General features: G+C 37.8%; 1 protein-coding gene and 1 long non-coding RNA gene across 8 annotated transcripts in view; one reads left to right on the top strand and one right to left on the bottom strand.

Moving 5' to 3' along the window:
* The window catches only part of LOC116466609 (uncharacterized), a 188,914-nt gene extending 177,032 nt beyond the window's left edge, over positions 1 to 11,882 (top strand). Inside the window, exon 3 of the long non-coding RNA XR_004247606.1 lies at positions 10,000 to 11,882. This is a non-coding gene — a long non-coding RNA (uncharacterized LOC116466609). The remainder of the gene's footprint in view (positions 1 to 9,999) is intronic.
* Positions 1 to 20,700, bottom strand: part of CFAP20DC (CFAP20 domain containing) — a 303,292-nt gene that overhangs the window by 258,385 nt on the left and 24,207 nt on the right. The gene's annotated exons all lie outside the window — the stretch shown is intronic.

Genomic DNA, 20,700 nt, shown 5'->3' on the forward strand with positions numbered 1-20,700 from the left:
AGCCATCCCTGACAATAGCTCATAAAGGCACTAGGGAAAGACAGCCAGCAGAATTAGGGAGGGGTCACAAGATGAATGAAGCTTCCAACTAAATTTTGTAATAGTTTCAACTGGGTACAAACTTTCTTGATCAGAATCTGGGTGGGGAGCAAATGGGAACTGTTACAGATGCAAACACAGGAGCTGCTGACATTGTAGGCAGACTGGGAGGGGCAAGGCCTGAAAGCCTTGCTTGCTTTCTCAGTGTGGAAGCTTATGGCCTGGGGCAGGTCTGAGTTTTGTGAGCAGGCTGCCTGGAGCTAAACTCAGCGCTGTTAGTGGGGCACTGCGAGAGCAAGACTGGCCTTGCCAACTGTGTGGAGCTGGGTGAGGCCTTTTGCTACTGGATGTCACCCACTTCCCTGGCAAACTAGACTGCACAGCAGAGGTAGCCATACTTCCCTCTGGAACAAAACCTCATTGGACTGAGAACCACCCCCAACTCCCCAACAGTGGCTGTGGCAAGCCCCGCCCCAGGAGAGTCTGAGCTCATACTCACCTAATCCTGCCCCCATCTGAAGGTACTCCTCTACCCACCCTGGTAGCCGAACACAAAAGACATAAACTCTTGGGAGCTTTGTGGCTCTGCCCATCACCTAAGAAACCAGAATACTTCCCCTGGCCAACTTAGAGTAAGCTTAGATCTCTCTTCTACTACTGAAGCTGGCACCTCTGGAAAGCACCACCTCCTGGTTGGAGGCCAACCAACTCAAGCCATTACAGCAACTCATGACAGAATAATCTGGCTCCCAGCAAGGAGAAAACAACAGCTATGGCTAACAAGAGGGCCTGAGTCTGTCCACGTGACAACTTCACTGCTGGCATAACCAGCATTTGAGAAAGCCGGAAAACTAAACATATCTACAACTAAGGACTCTCACAGAGTCTACATCACTGCCCTGCTACCTCCACCAGAGCAGGTGCTGGTATCATGGCTGGGAGACCTGATGACAGATCATAACACAGGACTCTTTGCAGACATTCCCCAGCAGCAGTCTGGAGCCTGGTAGCCCTGCTGGGTGGCTAGACCCAGAAGGGCAATAACAATCACTGAAGTACAGCTCTCAGGAAGCCTCATCCCTAGGGGAAGGGGGAGAGTACCCTATCAAGGAAAAACCCTACGGGACAAAAAAATCTGAACAGCAGGACTTGGGTTTCAGATCTTTCCACTGGTGGGTAGTTTCTCGTAGCAGAGAAACAATTGCAATGCTGGGCACAATAGGGAAAGTCTGCACCTATATCCCAACAGACAGGCAGCCTCTGTGATCATGAAAGGCATTAGAGAAAGGGTCCTTGTTCCCCCCAGCACTCCATTGCAGACACAGCTGGGGCTTCCCCCACAGAAACACTGGATGCACTTATAGACAGGCTTTCTGGAAAAATCCAGGGTGAGTGCAGCCCCACAGAAAAAGCACACCCCAGATTCAGGCCGACAGAGGCAGGGTCACAATTCCTCCCTACTTGGAACATCAACATTCCTACAGATGAAAAGAGATACCTGTCTGATGTGAATAGCTAAAACACTAGGACAAGAGCGAGGCTGTGAGGTGAACAGCTTTCCTGGTGACCTGGCATGGGAGCTCTGGTAGTTCCTACTCTTAACCCTGATAAAACCTCAGCACATCTAATTAAGAGCTTTCCCAGCCACACTCATCAAGGCTGGGACCTCAGCCCACCACTGAGTATTACATCTACCCACCTGCCTTCACCACAACTGGTGCCTACCCAGGAATACCTTCCCTATTGGCTTGAAGCCTGAATCATCAACTCAGTTTAAAAAATAATAAAAAAAAAAAAAACTGAGAAAACAGTAAACAAAGTGTACACCATGAGAGAACAAGATAAGCTTCAAGAGATCCCTGCCATTATAACTCCACAGGAGACAGTGAACCCACCCACACACCAAGAATATAACTACTACCACTCACCAGCATTGGGGAAAGCCAGTACACAAAGACTCTCTACAACTAAGGATCTCATACAAAGTCTTCACTCCTACAAGCACCAAGAATCAAATTAGGCTAAAATAAACATCAAAGTCTGGTCCTTAGGAGAGGAAAAAAGAAATTTAAATTTAAAAAACCATAGTCCAATCAAAAATAAATTCAAGAACAATTTTAAGAAATAGTCTACCCAAATGAGAGGGAACCAGAAAAATAATTCTGGTAATATGACAAAACAGGGTCCTACAATGCCCCAAAAAGATCACACTAGCTCCCCAGCAATGGATCCAACTAGAAATCTCTGAATTCCCAGATAAAAAATTCAGAAGGTTGATTATTAAGCTACTCAAAGAGATACCAGAGAAAGGTAAAAACTAACTTAAATAAATTAAAAAAACGTACAGGATATGAATGAAAAACTTTCCAGAGAAATAAATGTAAAGAAAAAACAATCACAACTTCTGGAATGAAAGACACATTTAGGGAAATACAAAATGCAGTGGAAGTCTCAACAATATACTAGAACAAGTAGAAGAAATTTGGGATTATGTTAAACAGCCAAACAGAAGAACAATTGGTGTTCCTAAGGAAGAAGAGAAAGATACACATTTGGAAAACTTATTTGAGGGAATAATTGAGGAAGGCTTCCCTGGCTTTGTTAGAGACCTAGACTTCCAAATACAAGAAGCTCAAAGAACTCTGGGGAAATCCATTGCACAAAGATCATCACCTAGGCACACAGTCATCAGGACATCTAAAGTCAAGACAAAGGAAAGAATCTTAAGAGCTGTGAGACAAAAGCATCAGGTAACCTATAAAGGAAAACCTATAAAGTTTCTAGCAGAAACTTTACAAGCCAGAAGGGATTGGGGTCCTATCTGTAGACTCCTTAAACAAAATAATAGTCAGCCAAGAATTTTATCCCCGGTGAAACTAAGCTTCATAAATGAAGGGGAGAATAAATCTTTTTCAGACAAACAAATGCTGAGAGAATTTACCACTACCAACCCAGTACTACAAGAAATGCTGAAAGGAGTTCTAAATCTTGAAACGAAACCCTGAAATACACCAAAATAGAACCTCCTTAAAGCATAAATCTCACAGGGCCTAGAAAACAGTAACAATGAAAAAACACAAGGTCTTGAGGCAACAACTAACATGACGAATAGAATAGTACCTCACATCTGAATACTAACATTGAATTCAACTTGCCTAAATACTCCACTTAAAAGATGCAGAATGGCGGAATGAATACAAATCCACCAACCAAGTATCTGCTGTCTTCAAGAGACTCACCTAACACATAAAGACTCACATAAACTTTGGGTAAAGGGGTGGAAAGAGATATTCCATGTAAATGGAAACCAAAAGCAAGCAGGAGTAGCTATTCTTTTATCAGACAAAACACTCTAAAGCAACAATAGTAAAAAAAAGGCAATAAGGGATATTACATAATGATAAAAGGATTAGTCCAACAGGAAACTATCACAATCCTAAATATATATGCACCTAATAACTGAAGCTCCCAAATTCATACAACAATTACTACTAGGCCTAAGAAATGAGATAGATGACAACACAATAATAATGGGGGACTTTAATACTCCACTGACAACACTAGACAGGTCATCAAGACAGAAAGTCAACAAAGAAACAATGAACTTAAACTGTACTCTAGAACAAATGGATTTCACAGATATTTACAGAACATTTTACCCAACAAATGCAGGATATACATTCTGCTCATCAGCACATAGAACATTCTCCAAGATAGACCATATAATAGGCCACAAAACAAGTCTCAATACATTTAAGAAAATCACAATCATTTTAAATAACCTCTCAGATCACAGTAGAATAAAACTAGAAATTAAACTCCAAAAGGAGCCTCAAAATGATACAAATACAAGGAAATTAAATAAGCTGCTACAGAATGATCTTTGGGTCAACAATAAAATCAAGATGGAAATGAAAAAATTCTTTCAACTGGACTATAATAGTGGCGCAACTTCTCAAAACCTCTGGGATACAGCAAAAGTGGTCTTAAGGGAAAAGTTCACAGCATTAAATGCCTGCATCAAAAAGTCTGAATGAGGCCAGGCACAGTGGCTCACGCCTGTAATCCCAGCACTCCAGAAGGCTGAGGAGGGAGAATCACTTGAGGTCAGGAGTTCAAAACCAGCCTGGCCAACATGGTGAAACCCTGTATCTACTAAAAATACAAAAATTAGCTTGGCATAATGGTAATTAGCTGGGCATACCTGTAGTCCCAGCTACTTGGGAGGCTGAAGCAGGAGAATTGCTTGAATCTGGGAGATGGAGGTTGCAGTGAGCCGAGATTGTGCCACTGCACTCCAGCCTGGGCGACAGAGCAAGGCTCCATCTCAAAAAAAAAAAAAAAAAAAAAAAGTCTGAAAGAGCACAACAGAACAACAGACAATATATGTCACACCTCAAGGAACTAGAGAAACAAGAACAAATCAAACCCAAACTCAGCAGAAGGAACTAGAGAACAAGAACAAATCAAACCCAAACTCAGCAGAAGGAACTAGAGAAAGAAATAACAAAGATCAGAGCAGAATTAAATGAAATGGAAACAAAAAAAAATACGAAAGATAAGTCTCTTTGAAAAGATAAAATCGACAGACCATTAATGAGATTAACCAAGAAAAGAAGAGAGAAGATCCAAATAAGCTCAATTAGAAATAAAACAAGAGATATTACAACCATAGTCATGGGTTAGAGTAAAAGCAGATGCAGATATGACCCAAATGGACAATTATTTGTTAGGTAATTGATGAAGATTATTTCATCACCAGCAGCGTTTCTTTCACAGGGATACATTTAAGGAACAGGTAAATAATTAATTATGAATAATTAATCCTAGTACTCAATGAAAGGTGCAGAGAGTTTAAATTTATTTACTTGTTATAAAAACATACCAAAAATCTTGAGTATTTACTCCTTTCCAGGCACTTGCTAAGACACTGGCGCTTCGAAATAAAGCATAGCTTATCTCTTCATAGAACTCACAGTCTATTAAGACAGACCTGTAACTATAAACTGACTGAATAAATGATATCATAGAAGTATAAAAAGAATGTTATAAGAAGCACAGAAGATGAAGTAGTCATTAATTCAACTTGGAAGAGTCATGGAACGCCTTAAAGATAAGTCAGTTTTGAAGAATGAGTGGGATTTCACAGATGGAGATGAAAAAAAGGGTACAGAAGTGAAAGGATACACAAGTATGAAGGAATGACAGTATGTGATAGTTTCCAGATCCTACCAAGAGTCCAGTGGTTTTAGACAGCATAAGGCTGAGGAAATATGCTGAGAGAAAAAAAGGAGTGAAGATTGGGCAAGGCTATTGGAGCCAGAATGAAAAGACCTTCAATACTACATTAAAGCTCATGGAAGGCTTTTAAGTAGGAAAATAATAAAATCAGATTTGCATTTTAGACACATATTTCTAGAACTTATAAAACTGCATTATAATTTTTTATAAATTGGCCTCTTCTGCTGAACTACAGGCACTTGAAGGGTAAGAAAATATAGCAACTGATCAAAGAAAAAGGAGGTAGAAATTAGAAAGAGAAATAAGACTTGAGAGATGAGATTAAGAAAATTCTTTTTTTTCCCCTGCAGTTGCGATTGTTATCAGTAAAATTATTCACCAATACTGTTCTTACATTTGTATGTAATGTGGCTTATTAATATGGCAAGGCTGGTTCAATTTATTTCTACATAAGGACATAAGTAAAAGTTTAATTTTATAATTCTAAAGTAGACACTGTTTTAAAAGAACGCATAATTTCATGAAGACTTAGACATTAAATCATAAAAAGAAGTGTATCAGAGGAGAGGGCAACACACCAAAAGACAAAGGGCTAAAGGAGCAAATTAGCTGAGTCTGTCCCTCTTAAAATGCCCTCTTTGGAGTCCCAGCCATAGAATTCCACTTGCGTTTCATCGATCATTGCTAGGTTATGTGACCACTGCTAGCTACAAGGGCTCTAGGAAGGTGAGTCTATTTAGCTGGGCTCATTGCTATCCTGACCAAAATTCTGTTCAAGAAAGAAGAGAAAAATGGAGGAGTGTTTGTCACAGGAAGTAACTTACAATCTTGTCCAACTTTTACGTTAGATTGTGATCCAACTACTAAGAGACACATGTTACTGAACACTCTTCTCTTTGGTAAGCAGTTTGCTTATGTTATTAATGTAGGCTTAGATACATGTCTGCTAGTTGAAAGGATGTTCCCAGCATCATATAATTGAAAAATAAATTTTAAACACAGATAGCAATTATGGAAGTTTACCTAAATTCATTACACACAGAAAGGCTTTTAGGAGTCACTACAAATGGTTTGCATTTTATTTATTACATATATCAATACCAGTGAAAGTATGCAGACTTGTTACAACTCCAAGTAGCAGAAGTACTAACACCTGCATATATTCAATATTCTAGATGCTTACCAGGAATAGTAGGATAAGCCAGTTGCTATTTTCCTTCCTGCCCAAATATTTTCCAAATATTAAGCTATTTTTGTTATTGCAAAGAGGTAACAAAATTCACAGAACTAAGCATTTAACAATTGGCTACCATATTTATGACAGATGGCTACATGTACAATTACTAAGTCTTCCTACTGTTTGAAGATAAAAAACAAAAAAACTACATAAATTACATGCTCAGTTGCCTTAGTTCTCATTTCACTTAAGGGAACAAGAATTAATTTGATCTAACTATTTTAAATATTTGCCAACAGGATGAATTCAATGACATATGGAAGGATAATACTGAATTCACTGTCTTCTACTTCTTGCCACTAAACAATATATCAGCTTGCTTTTCTACTGAAATTGCATAAAACAGATAGGACAGCTAATTTAAACAGTTGTTTGCACATTCAGTATTTATAACCCAAATCTTGCATGACTGACTGCAAGCGGTGAGTTAGAAGGTTCGGCTCAGCTGCTGCCTAGAGTGATGGATGGCCTTGGAAAATTTCCTGTTCACTGACCAGATCAATCACATCACAAAATGGGAAAAAAAGATCAACCTTAAACTAGATTTCCAACATTTCCATCTGTATGCAAAACTCTTGCAAGAAGAAATGTATCATCAAACATAATGTGAAGCCACTTAAAAATAATAAAAATCCACCAGAGATGATGTAGAATGCAAATAAAAAAGATAAGGTGACTGGATAATATTCTACTTTTTAACTAAATATTAACTGAAACTTTACGATATCTATAATCCAAATAGTGTTGTCAATTCATAGGGATATCAAGCTCAGACTCACAAGTAAAAAGAGGGTAACAGTTGAAAGGCCTGAATTTTTCTGACAGTACTTGCAGTTAAATTTTATTTAATCAAACTAAAAGGTAGTGTTGTGGTAATTATAATATGCTGCTGCCTTTAATTATCTCAATGGCTGTCAAAAAAATGAGTCTGTTAAGGAGTTAACAGACATCTGATGTTTCAAGTGAGAGTAATTTATTTACTAATGGCTAACCCTCAATTATCTGCATTAATTGTGGAAGGCAGTAGTACTACATATGGTGGTAATACTACATAATGGTGGAAGGCAGTAGTACTACATATGGACCATGGCTATATGTAGTACTACTCCTTAGTAGTATGCTTGACTGGTTTGTGAGGTTCCGTGGTGAGCATCTCCTCCCAGCCCCACATTCCGTGATGTCAGATTGGTAGCTTGAAAGCAGCCATGGCGGGAGTATTTACACCACAGAAACTAGCAAGTACTAAGTAAGCATCAGGACCCTCAATACTCCATCACCACCCCAGAGACAAGTGTTAAACATTTACCAGTACAGAACATTTTGCGAGCTCATTTCTGAGGTTAGGATGTGGATGGAGTAGTGACGATGAAGGGACTAAGGGCTGAAGAGCCTAAGGTTGAGTTCTTGCTGAACAGGTGCGGGAAGGGGCAGGCTCAGACCCTGAATAATCCTGCAGGTGCCTTGGGTGTCTAAAGATGTCTGTAGTTAGCAACTAGGATGATAGAAATAGCATTTACCATTTCCTATGGCCCTCAGGCACCCACTTTCTCTTCTTGAGTAAGTTTACTCCCACAGGAGTAGAAGTGAGAGAAGGAAGAAAAGCAGCTGGAGAGTGATAAGAAATGAGAAGGAAAGGAAGAAGGAAAAGAAAAATTAGGAAGAAGAAGAATAAAAGAAGTAAAAGGCAAAGGGCAAGAATAAAGATAGATGGAAGGGAAGAGAGGACAAAGAAGAAAAACAAGAGAAAGAGGGAAAAGGATGAGAGAGAAAAGGAAGAAAAAGAACAAACAAAATGGCAGAAGAGGGGAGAAAGATAAAGGAAGAGGAAAAGAAGGAAACAGGAAGGAGGAGGGTTGGAGGATGGAGGAGGAAGAAGGGCTATAGGCCCCTAGAAACAGCGTATCTAATCCTCTAGTTTATTCACATTTACCTCACTTTAGGAATTAGTTGCGTTCCTGAATGTCTTTCATAAAAGTACATATACAGTCTTAGAATGAGGCCTCACAGACATCCAGACTTCTTTCCATAAGATGGCAAATTTCTAAAAAATGCCAGACACATGGTGGTCTGTTCTCAAGGCTAAACCAAAGAGATGGAGGCTTTAGTGCTGGGGACAACAACCTTTCTGCTGTTGAAGTTTGTTTTACTCTTTAGAAGCCTGAGGTTGGGATTCTCTTTTGAAGCAATGGGCGAGGAACAAATGGCCACATTTCCACATCCAAGCAATGGATGCCCAGGCTGGGACAAAATGCTGGGAAGAAGCCAGATCCTGGGTTCTGGCTACCTTGTGGGTTTTTGGGAATTCCCTACATGAGTGGTTCTTAAACTTCAAGTGTATCAGAATCATCTGAACGACCTGCTAAAAATACGGATTGCTGAGAGATAGCTAAGATATGGAATCAACTTAAGTGTCCATGAATGAATGAATGAATAAAGAAAATGTGGTATATATACACAATGGAATACTATCCAGCCATAAAAGGGATAAAATCCTGTCATTGGCAGCAACATGGATGAGGCTGGAGGATATTATGTTAAGTGAACTAAGTCAGAGATTATGTTAAGTGACTAAGTGACAACAGAAAGATGTTGTCACTCATATGTGAGGACCAACAAAAAATCTGAGCTCATGGAAACAGAGAGTAGAATTTTGGGTATGAGAGGATGGGAAGGGTATGGGGAGCAGTTGGTTAACAGATACAAAACTACAGCTAGATAGGAGAAATGAGTTTTGGTGTTTTGTGGCACCGTAGGGTGAAGACAATTAACTGCAATTTATTGTATATTTTTAAAAAGCTAGAAGACAGGACTGTGAATGTTTATTATACAAAGAAATAATAAATGAGGTGATGAATGTTAATCATTACACATTGTATATACACATTGAAATACATGTATATGGAATCTGTATCCCATAGGTATGTACAATTGTTACTTGTTAACTAAAAATGTTTAAAAACAGTTTTTTAACCCACAGATTGCTGGGTTATCTCCAGAGTTTCTCTCTCAGTAGGTCTGGGGTGGGGCCTGAGAATTTGCAGTTCTAACAAGTTCCAAGGTTGCCAATGCCGCTCATGCAGGAACTACACTTTGAGAACTACTGCCTTAATAAGACAACAACAACAGAAAACATCCTGGAAGTGTTTATAATCCAATTCTTAAGATCTTATTAGTTAGCATGTTAGCAAGAATTCAAAGGAGAGAAACACAGGCTAATGATGAAGAGAGGGGTCCTGAAAGGGAAGAAGAAAGGCATCACAAACCAACGTTTCCTATTTACAATTATGCCCTCAGCTGCTGTGGCATCCACAAATGTTTCTCTAGTAGCCAACTCTGGAGTCTCTTCCTGACTCACCCTCTGAAATCTTCTCTTTACCCACAGGGCTATGTCTTCTAAAACCATGTTTACACTAATGAGCACAACTGAACTGAATAGGGGTAAATGCCTGACCCAAACTAACACAATCATATTCTCCCTCTAGGAATTTTGAAATTGCCTGGTGGGCTGGAAATGAGGCAAAACACAGAAAAAGCTGAGAAGAAAGATGGAGAGTGCTTAAGGGTTTCTAGTACTGGCTTCCATGCCCAGCTGCATCACTGCCCCTTGAGCTTCCTGTGACATCCCAACAAGCTTGCGCATGAAGCTCCCGCTGTGCTTTAATGCACTCCAGTTGATGTAGTGAACGGAAATGAGTCCAAATGACACTAGGCCCACCCCACAACTTTCACAACTTTACTACTAAAAATTAACTTAAGTGCCTTTTGGCAAATGGAATATACACTGCTGATTCTGATATTGTAATCTTTAGTGACCTATGACATGGTTCCATCACCGAGCTGAGGAGAAACAAACAAAACAAAAAACCCTACATCCATTTTTTGGTGGTTGTTGGATACCAGAAAAGTCTCATACATCCTCCTTACAATGTTTTAAATTCCAGGTTAAACAGCTATTACTATTTACTTGTGAGAGTATCAGTTAGGACTCTTATGTGAAAAGTTAATAGAAAATCCAACTTGAGCTAGTTTACCTAAATGGAATGCTCACCTTATTGGAAACCATAGAGGTATGGCAGGCTTCAGGACTGATTGATTCGGCAGCTCAAAGCTGTCATCAATGACCCAATTTCTTTGTGTCTCCCTTTCTGCCATCTGGTGTCAGTTCTGTCCTCATGGTCACAGGATGGGTGCCAGCTACAAACAGAGTGCAGCCCAGTCTAGCATCCCAAACAAGAGTCATAAAAGTCACTCAATTGGCCCAGCATAGGTCAGATTCCCATTCCTAAAAGAATAATGTGGCTAAATAAATGAAATGCACTAATTGACCTATCAATCAAAGCCCACTCCAGGGGCTAGACTGTGATCCATTTTACTAGACACATATAGGCTGCACTGGCCAGGGGAGATACCCAAACAAAGATCAGATAATTTTTGGAAGAGAAACATGTGGCAAAGCATGCTAGGTAGACAACTAATAAATGTCTACCACACTTGGTTCTTCCATGTGTTACTAGAAAATAACTTAAAAATTCCACTTTATTTTGTAACCATTACAGTAATAATTAGTTCAGGCAAGAATCATCATGCTAAACCGGTGAATGAGAGCTTAATGAGGAAGAAGATATTTATATAGTCTCAAATTATATCCCTACAGATGACTCAACTAATACTAAAGTAAAAACATAGTACTTTACTATGAGAAAACCTGGTAGAGACCACCTTAACCAAGTGATGGAACTTAACATCAGCTGTAAACATCGTAAGCCTCCTGATAAACTGCACTGAGAAGGACACAACATCACTTTACAGTACATTTCACCAAAGATGCATAACATGAATCTAATCCTAAGAAAACATCAGATAAACTCAATTAAGGGGCATTCTACAAAATAACTGACCTGTACTTTTCAGCAGTGTCATTGATGTGAAAGACACAGAAAGCCTGAGGAACCATTACAAATTAATAGAGACAAGTGAAAACTAAAGGTACTGTGTAATTCTGGATCAAAAACATAATTGCTATGAAGGACAGTATGTCTATACCATAGATAGTAGTACTGCATCAAGGTTAAATGGTTTTGAAAATTGTACTGTGGTCATGTACTGAATGTCTTTGTCCTTAGTAAATATATACTGAAGTGTTTAATAAAGGAGTGTGAAGTGTGCAACATACTCTCAAATAGCGTGAGGAAAAAAATGTGTATACACACACACACACAATCACACACATACAGAAAAACTGTAAAGGCAAATACGGCAAAATGTTAATAATTAGTGAATATGGGTGAAAGGTATATGGTAGTTCTTTGTACTATTTTTGTAACTTTTCTTTAAGTTTGAAATTATTCAAAATAAAAAGTTTTTTAAAAAATTAACTTTAGATTCCATGACCCTATAACTTGTCTCAAACCATAAGTGTTATTTTACACTGTATGCCACTTAAGCTTTGTAAGAGCAAAAAAGCTGAAAACAAATAATCAAGTTTTAACTTATTTATGTATAGAACAAGAATAATCAGAATAAATTGGTTATTCTGGTGGAGGCAGGTGTGTCTTGGCTAAGCCTGGTTGTTTCCTTTTCTCCTGAGCATACAACCAGACTACATTTCCTAGCCCGCAATGCTGTTACAGGTGACGCACGAGTTCTGGCCAGGGGAACATGATCCCAAACATCCTCCCAAGTGATTCTCCAGGCTGTCTCTTCCCTTGTTTGTTGAGGGATATGGAAGATCCAGCAGAAGACTATGCAGCCCTAGATTAGAAGATGAAAGCAGCCTAGGTCCCCCTAAATGACCCTGCAGGACAGAGCTCCTATCGTTGGCCTGCAATGAATTGTAATATGAACAAGAAATGAAGCTTTACTGTGTTAAGTAAGCCACTGGGATTTGGGGATTATCTGTTAGAGCAGTTAGCCCACCTGACTGATAAAACTACCTAACTTATAAAACAGATTAGCAGAATGGTGACACTTTCAAAATGTACTGAGGATGTCATGTATTTGCTTTTAGTGTATATTTTAAGAGAGCAGTTTTCAAAATGTGGTTAAGGGATTCTTGATTCTCAAAGAGTAGTCTGGGGATAGCTAAGGGTCTGCAAGATCCCTTCAGGAACTCAGTGAAGTCTAAACCATTTTCATAACACTACTAACATGTTATTTGTTTTTTACTCTCACTCTCTCACAGCATATAGTGGAGTTTTTCAAAAGGTAACATGATGTATTATATCACAACAGATTGAATTAGAGGCAGACAGGAAAATCTACCTGTCTTCTATAATATTTAGCTAGAGATTAAAAAGATTTGCAAAAATGTAAAATAATGCCACTCTTCTCTAAATTATTTTTGTAAGTATAATTTTGGAAAATATAGATATTTTATGTATATGTTTTTATAGGTATTTATGCTAACATCACATGGATTTATTATTATTTCTAAATAATAAATATGTTTTAAATCACTCAGTGTTAATTTCCAACATGGTAAATATTGAGCTACAACCCACATAAAGAAAAGCTCTTTTGGGCTCTCCATATTTATTAAGAGTGTGGAGGGATCCTGATCCCAAAGAGTTGAGAATTCTGTTTGTTTTACAGTAAAGTATGAGTATATCTTATAGTTATAACATTTTAAATAAAATAAACCTGTATTACCAATGCATAAGAGACAAGGATAGGAGGGTCCTCACTTGACTCTTTTTTACTCAAAAGCCACAGATCTAGAACACAATAGGTGCTCATATATATTTGTTAAATTAATAAATTGTGTAATAGTGATAATATCCACTTTTAAGAGTGCTGTGATAATTGCATGAAATAATGTGTGTGTGTATGTCTGTGTTTACAGTAGGTTATCACTGTTCACAATTATTTGCTATCTCCCTTTTACATAGGAGATTGAATACATCCCTGCCCTGTTGATTCTAGACTTGGCCATGTTAACTGGGCTGGCCAATGAATGTAAGTAGAAGTAACATGAGCCACACATACATGAGGAGAAGCTTTAAACTCAATTGTGTGGTTCTGGTGAGACTCTTGCTCTTCTGCTCTCACCTTATGGACAGTATGTCCCAAATAGGGGCTGTTTGTTCTATCTGGGTTCTGGAATGAGAAGACACAGACCAGATACATAGTCACCGTATAGATAAAGCAGAGCTGCATCCTACCTGTAGCTCTCAGGTAATGTGAGACAGCTATGTATGAAATTTTGTAAACCATCTTAGCAAACCTGGCAAATACAGCTTTATATTTGTGACCCCAAACATCTTCCCATGTGTTCCTCCAGGCTCTCTCTTCTTTTGCTTGCTGACCAGATATAGAGGATCCAGTAGAGGACTCTAAGGCTCTAGATAGAAGATGGAAACAGTCCAGGTTCCTTGGCCTAATGTATTATAGATGTTCAATAAACCCAACCATTCTAATCAGTGTTATTATTTAGCTAGAGAAACACTAAAGAACTGTAGCTTAGTGCTTAAATGACTGCACAGTGCATCTAAATTAAGACAATTTAGATGGTATCATTAAGATAACCTTAGGATTCCAGGTAAATAAAGTACATGACCTAGGACAAGAGTGGCATCAAAATATAATAGATCTGACTATAATGAAAAATTTCAGTAACCATTTCCCCATGAATGCCACTAGAGGGGCTCAGGAATATCTGTAGAAGTCACTGGCAGGTGACTGAGAGAAAAATAAGTTCTAACGTGACTGTCTACAATTAAAGAGCAGTGGAGTGGGTGTATCAGTCCATCTGCCCACCCTGCCTACACTGCCTTCTTAGGGAATCTCCTCCAGCTTACAACTTCTAAAATTGAAACCAGCTTTAGAGCACTTAGCTTAAAGCCAATGATTGGCCAAGGACCAATCCTGATTATTATTTCAAATCTCTGAACCAGCAGATACACAGATTGAACCTGGTCACACAATGATGAGATACAGTGATGTACTGACAGCCATTATTGTCCATATGCACAATGGCAAGCAATCAGAAAAAGCTGGTATGCAGAACGAAACAGAAGAACTGAGCAGCAGACTTACAAACAAAATGAGAGATGAGAGTAGCTGCGGGGAAGAGACAGAGAGAGAGAGAGACCTGTTGACAACTCTCACCTCCCACGAGGGCTGGACCAATTTTTGCAGTTGGGTTCCTTAAGATCTCTCCATGTTCTTCGAGTACATATCTTTTTACTTGAAATAATGTAAACAGATTTCTGACCTTAACAATCAAATGATCATTAAAATAAGTTGCTTTGTTTTTTGCCTTGCTAATCCCGACCCAAGCAAAGAATCTGACTTATTTCTGTTGATTTTTGAAGGGGAGGAATGAGAGAGAAGTAGAAACCTGAGGTATCATAACAGAATTGACCTTCTGCATTTGAGAGTCCAAAGTATTTGCAGAAATAAATTCATTTTTTAAAAGTGTCAGAAACCATGATTATGAAATCATAATACATGTTCACCTTTTTGCAACTCAAGCACTAAAAGGCAGGGAAGATATAAAGACTAGAGGCTAGAGAGTCAGAAGTCCAGAGCTTTAGTCCCAGTTTTGCCACTAAGAAACTGCATCCTGAGAGATGTCACACCCCTTTTCTGGGCTTCAGGATTTTTCCTAAAAAAAAAAACCAGGGAATTGGATAAGATTTGTAGATGCTCTATAATAGAGAATTGAGCTGCTAAAGCTTTTTAAAAGTTTATGCTAACACATTAGTGTCTAAATACAGTGAATTTGTATATTTATTTCAAATCATTGTTTGTAGCATATCAATAATCATATATGGTTTTAAATAATGCTAAGAGATAGTTTACTTTCCAAGTTATAGATCAATGGCATTTAACCTTAGAAAAATGAGAATGGTAATGTCTATGTACATGGAACAGAAAAGTTGATCCTACCTACTGCTAATAAATGCAACCAACCACCTACTATACTGAGAATTTCACATCACTGTCATTGTTTGAAATAGTTTATTATAATATCTTTTTAATAAGAAATGACATAAAACGAAGATCACTAATGTGTTCTAATAAACAAGGGCAGATGACTTGGTTTTATTAAAGTTGTCCTTGGGGAGTTCTATTATAGGCTTATACTCAAACTCAAGAGTTTTTATCTAAGAGTCAACTGTGGTGTTCCACAGCTTTAGTATGGCCTTGAAAACATTTACTTGAATAGATTTCTACCCACATGACCATTTCAAGAAGATTCATTCATTACCTAAATTCTCCTGCCTTTACGCATTCTTTAATATAGTTACCATCCTGCCAGTAGAGGTGTGGTGGAGAGAAATGCACTTCATACATGGCAGAGCAAATTAAAAGGTTAAGTTAAGGCCCAGTCATTAGTCTTCCAGGAACTAACAGTTGAGAAAAGGAAAGCAGAACACTTTCTTAGTCCTGTTCACCTGCTTTCTACTCTCTTTTGTTGTTGTTGTTGTTGTTTGTTTGTTTTCCTGTCTTTTTCTAATCAAAGAACAACACCGACAGTGTATCAACACATTTCAGTACAACACAGTATAACAAGCACTACTGAGGACCAATCATGCACAGAGAATTCTTCTAAGTGCTGCAGGGATTACACTGATGACAAGATGTAGTCCCTGCCCTCAAAGTAATCACGTACACAATTACGAGAACACCAAGGAAGCAGAGACGTTCCTACAACTGCAGGATATGGGAAGTATTTATGAAAGATAACGCATTTGAGTTTGACCTTAAAGAACGATTAGGGTTCAAAAAGTGGAGAGATGGGATTAGGTTGGATGAAAAACTTGAGCCAAAGGCTGAGAGCTTGTAAGGTGCTCAGCAACCAAGGTGGCTATGGCAAGGAGGAGGAGTGGAATGAATTATGGAGAGAGAGGTGCCTGAGATCAGATCCAGAAGCCTCGGGTGCCAGTGACCACCAACTTTGTGGGGCAACTGGATAAAGAAGCTTGGGCTGCAGGAAATCCTGATTTTTTTCCTACGGACCCAGGCTAAGACCAAAATCTAAAACTTAAAATTCAAATACTGATCATTTAAAAAGTAAAAACAAATGTTAGAGTACCTCGAAACACAGAATTTAAATGTGGTTGAAAACTGTAACATCAGCTTTATTCGACTATGTATTATTACCCAATTTTAAAAAGAAGGTTGAACCATATCAGTGGATTTCAACCTTATGAGGGAGCAATGGCATCCTCTATTTACATAAAACATACAAACATTTTCATCCCAAAATACACATAAGACTGAAAAAAGGGAGGATGAATTCTTTTGTTTGAAGTAACAGAGGGGATTTAGAAGTGTCTAAAAACCAATGGATTGGATGATTTTTAAATATCTAACTCCAGCTAGCTCCAAAACTCCTTTTCTATGAATGGAAATTCTAAGTGTATTACTACCTTGCCAATTTTAGGCCACCCATATCTTCATTCTGTCTCCCAAAAGAAGTATACCACAGAACAAACTGAAGCCAAATTAAAGGGTGTCTAATAATGCAAAGAATTAGAAAACTACTGAAAGAAGGAAATTACCATTTACTGATCATGTACTACCATGGCAGGTACTATACTGTAACCAATCTAAAGTCCAATGAAATCTACTGATGTCTATTGTAAAATCTGGGCAATGTCTTTTACAAATGGGGCTTAGAAATGGAAAGTTCAACAGCAGGCTCATTGGGATCTAATTGCTCTGGCCCCTCAAGATCTCATGGTCTATTTGGAGGTGGAGAGTTGGCTGTTGAGATGTCTAAATAATAAGACCATTATGTAATAAATGCCATAACAGACATGTGTAAGTGCTATTGTAAGATATATTTGTAATTTACTACATGTATGCCATTCTATCAGTCATTTCTATGAATCCAAAGAGTCTGAGATATTTTTACATCCAAATCAGAAACTTCACAATTTATGAGAAAAAAAAAAAAAACACAGAAATCAGGAACCCTAGAGACACCAGCCCTTCCCAAAGGGGAATTCTTCTTGTATTTATAACTAGCCGACTTATCAAAGCCAAATGACTTTATAAGATTCCATGATATACTTGAATTGCTAACAATAAATTTAATTAACTACCAGAATACAAATGAAATACAGTGAAAGGGAAGAAGAACCAAACCAGAGGAGACATTTCTCTTGACCAAAGAAAAAAAAAAGTGAGCTACATATCATGGGATCAAAGAAACATATCTACCTGGCACTGCCATATCAAAAAAGGGAGTGCATTTGGAGGATCTGTGATTTGCTGTGAATTGTCTTCAATTATCACTGTTAGTGAAGGCAAACAGGGGCAGTGGAAAACGGGAAAGCCCTGTTTATTAAGCCTTAATTCATTGGAAGTCTGTTATATCTGTTTTTCCCAGGTCCTGCTTCTTCACAGTTGAACCTTTCTATCTATGGTTCTACTTTGATCTGGTCACCTGTAACTCCCTTCATACCAGAACTCTGATGCCAGGACTTCTTGCAGTTGTCTTTTAAATAAATAACCAGCATCCATACCAAAACAACAGCAATCACTTTTTTCTTCATGTTTATGTCAGTCATTTCTTTCCAGATAGAGAACCTGCATAAGTCAATAGTCAAGCAGGCTCCCAAGGAAAAGCTGCGTTTCCATCTGTCTTTAGGGACAAGTAGCATGAAAATTTCACAAGGAAAGCAGACATGCCCAATTTGTCTCGAAATGTTTCAGAACAATTTAAAAATTAAATAGCAATGTACTCTTATCTACATTTAAAGAATATAAAAATTATAAATTAAAATATACTGTGCAATTAGAATTTGGCATTATTGAATTTAACCCTCTTAACTACCCAAAAAACACATATAATATCAGCCCCATTGTACAGACGAGGCTTTGACATACAAAGGCGTTCAGAAACTTGTCCCAGGTCACCATGCTAATAAGTGGTAGAGCCAGTGACTCCCAAGTCTATAATCTGACCCATCACAGGACCCTGACTTGTGCCCTGATAATTGATATGGCAATCATTTAACTGCACAGTGGTTTAACAAATGTATGGCCTTCTATTATTTTGTTTTACATAGTAAAAATACTTCCAAATATTTGTATACGTGCATTTTTTCTTCTCTTTTAGCTTTGAACATGCATCTAGTTTGTTTAAAGAATATTGTCAAAATAATTTAGAAAAGTAAAATGAACCAAACTAAGAAACAGGAAAAAAACTTCTCATAAACGTATGTTTAATAGATAAAGGATATGCATCTGATTTATATACCTACCACATATGTTATCAAAAACTTCCACATAAAACCTATTTTAAGGCATGCAAATTTAATATATTAAGAAAGTCAGTATGCAAAGTATCTTAAAGTGCTCTCTTCACTAATGCGTGTAACAAAATATACTGATTATGCAAGTACATTTAATTTGACATAATTAAAATAATGAGATTTAAATACTGATTTTTTAAAAAGAAAAAATAGAAATTGAAATTAGCCATGAGATGCATTCAAAATATTAATAAAATGTTATTACCACTTTAGTGTACAATACTTCTAGTTTAAAAAAGAGCTACTACTGGCCATTGTTGTTTAGTTCTCAACACATAGTTTAGAGATGTATTCCCTTGGTGACATAAAAGATTTCACTGGGTAACATAATTCTTTGCATTTGGTTAACATCTCTTTTACAAATAACTTAAAAAGCTACAAAGCAACCACTATTTTCTTTAAAGGAAGGCACTGAACGACCAAAAAGATAAGAAAGCAAATTTTCCACAGGAAGAGTTGTGCGTAGTTACATGGATACAATCTCAAAAGCTCTCACTAATGTCATCGTGACCTAAAGATATCAAATTTAGGTATTCTCTCAAATCCAGTGGCTTTAAAGAGGCTGAGGAAGACCGATGACATATGAAAAAATCAGGTCTGCAGCTGTGAGGCCATATTCACTTTACTTAAAGTTTCAAGGGAGCCTACTGTCTCTAACGTCATTGAAGAAGGAAAGGTAGGAGCAAAATTCAATAGGGTAGAAGACTCTGAAACTTCTATTAGATTTATTTTCTGACCTCTTTGTCTCGCTCACTAGTAACAGTACGGAAAAACTAACATAAGAGTAACTTCCATTAAATTGGCTTGAGGCTAAAGCTTTGTTTGGAAGCATGTCCGATTTTCCATATTATAGAAATGAAAAAGGAAGCTTTGAGGTCTACATGGACCTAAACTCCCTAAAATTCTTAGAAAAAGATCAATGTCTTCAATTAACTCCAGCCATTAAAATAAAAGAGTTCGCATTACCATTTACTGTGAGGAAATGGAAACACCAAATTAAAGTGTTGAGTCCACAGTCACACAACTAGGAAGCAGAGCAAAAGGAAAAGACAAAAACTCTGGAATGAGCATCATAAATTCTGTATTGAATTCCAGGTTAAAATCATCAAACTCCATTCAGATACAATTTCAAATTCAGAATACTGCTACGCAAGGATCACAAAAGATCAGCTAAAATTTGTAAGGATGAGGTACACTTTTAGGGTTTTTTTTCTTTTTTAAAGAATTTAACTTTTGCTTTCAACCTTTATCAGATTCCAAATGCAAGTAGTACTTCAAACAGCTAAGGGCTCAACATGTGAAAGCCTGTACATAGCAATAACATTCTCCACGACCCAAGGGCTAAGAACCCTAACCTCTCCAAACAACACATGATGCACACCAGAGGGTCTCAGTGTTTTCAACCCATTTATTGAAAAAGCACTTGCTGAGCTGCGTGAAAATGAGAAAAATAATGTCAGCTCACTAGAGGCACAACAGTACAAAATGTCTATCAAAATTCATTGAGATGATGACAAAATCAGGATAGAAAAAGGAATTAACGCAGCTCAACAATATTCAGAAAATGAATACAATTCCTGTCAAAAATGTAATATCCCCAAATCATTTATTTAGTGTGATTGGCAGCATCAAATAGAGGAAAACGAATTTCTATTTCAAGATGCAGTTGGTTCTTTTCTAAGAGCTCAGGTTCATAGTGCTCCTCCTGTGCACTAGATGTCTGCCCCGGGTCTCTGAAACACCTAGCAAACCACACAGGGAAGCCACAGGCCTCCCAATGCCTTGATGATGCAGTTTGGAAGGTACCAAAAATAAAATAAATTTTGAAACCTGCTGTTTTACCTTCGAGTGAAACCGTTAAGACACAGTTACACTAAAATATTTTGGAAAACTGCAACTCATATTATGAAATAA

Source organism: Hylobates moloch, unplaced genomic scaffold (genome assembly GCF_009828535.3).
Source record: "Hylobates moloch isolate HMO894 unplaced genomic scaffold, HMol_V3 SCAFFOLD_4, whole genome shotgun sequence".
Lineage (NCBI taxonomy): Eukaryota > Metazoa > Chordata > Mammalia > Primates > Hylobatidae > Hylobates > Hylobates moloch.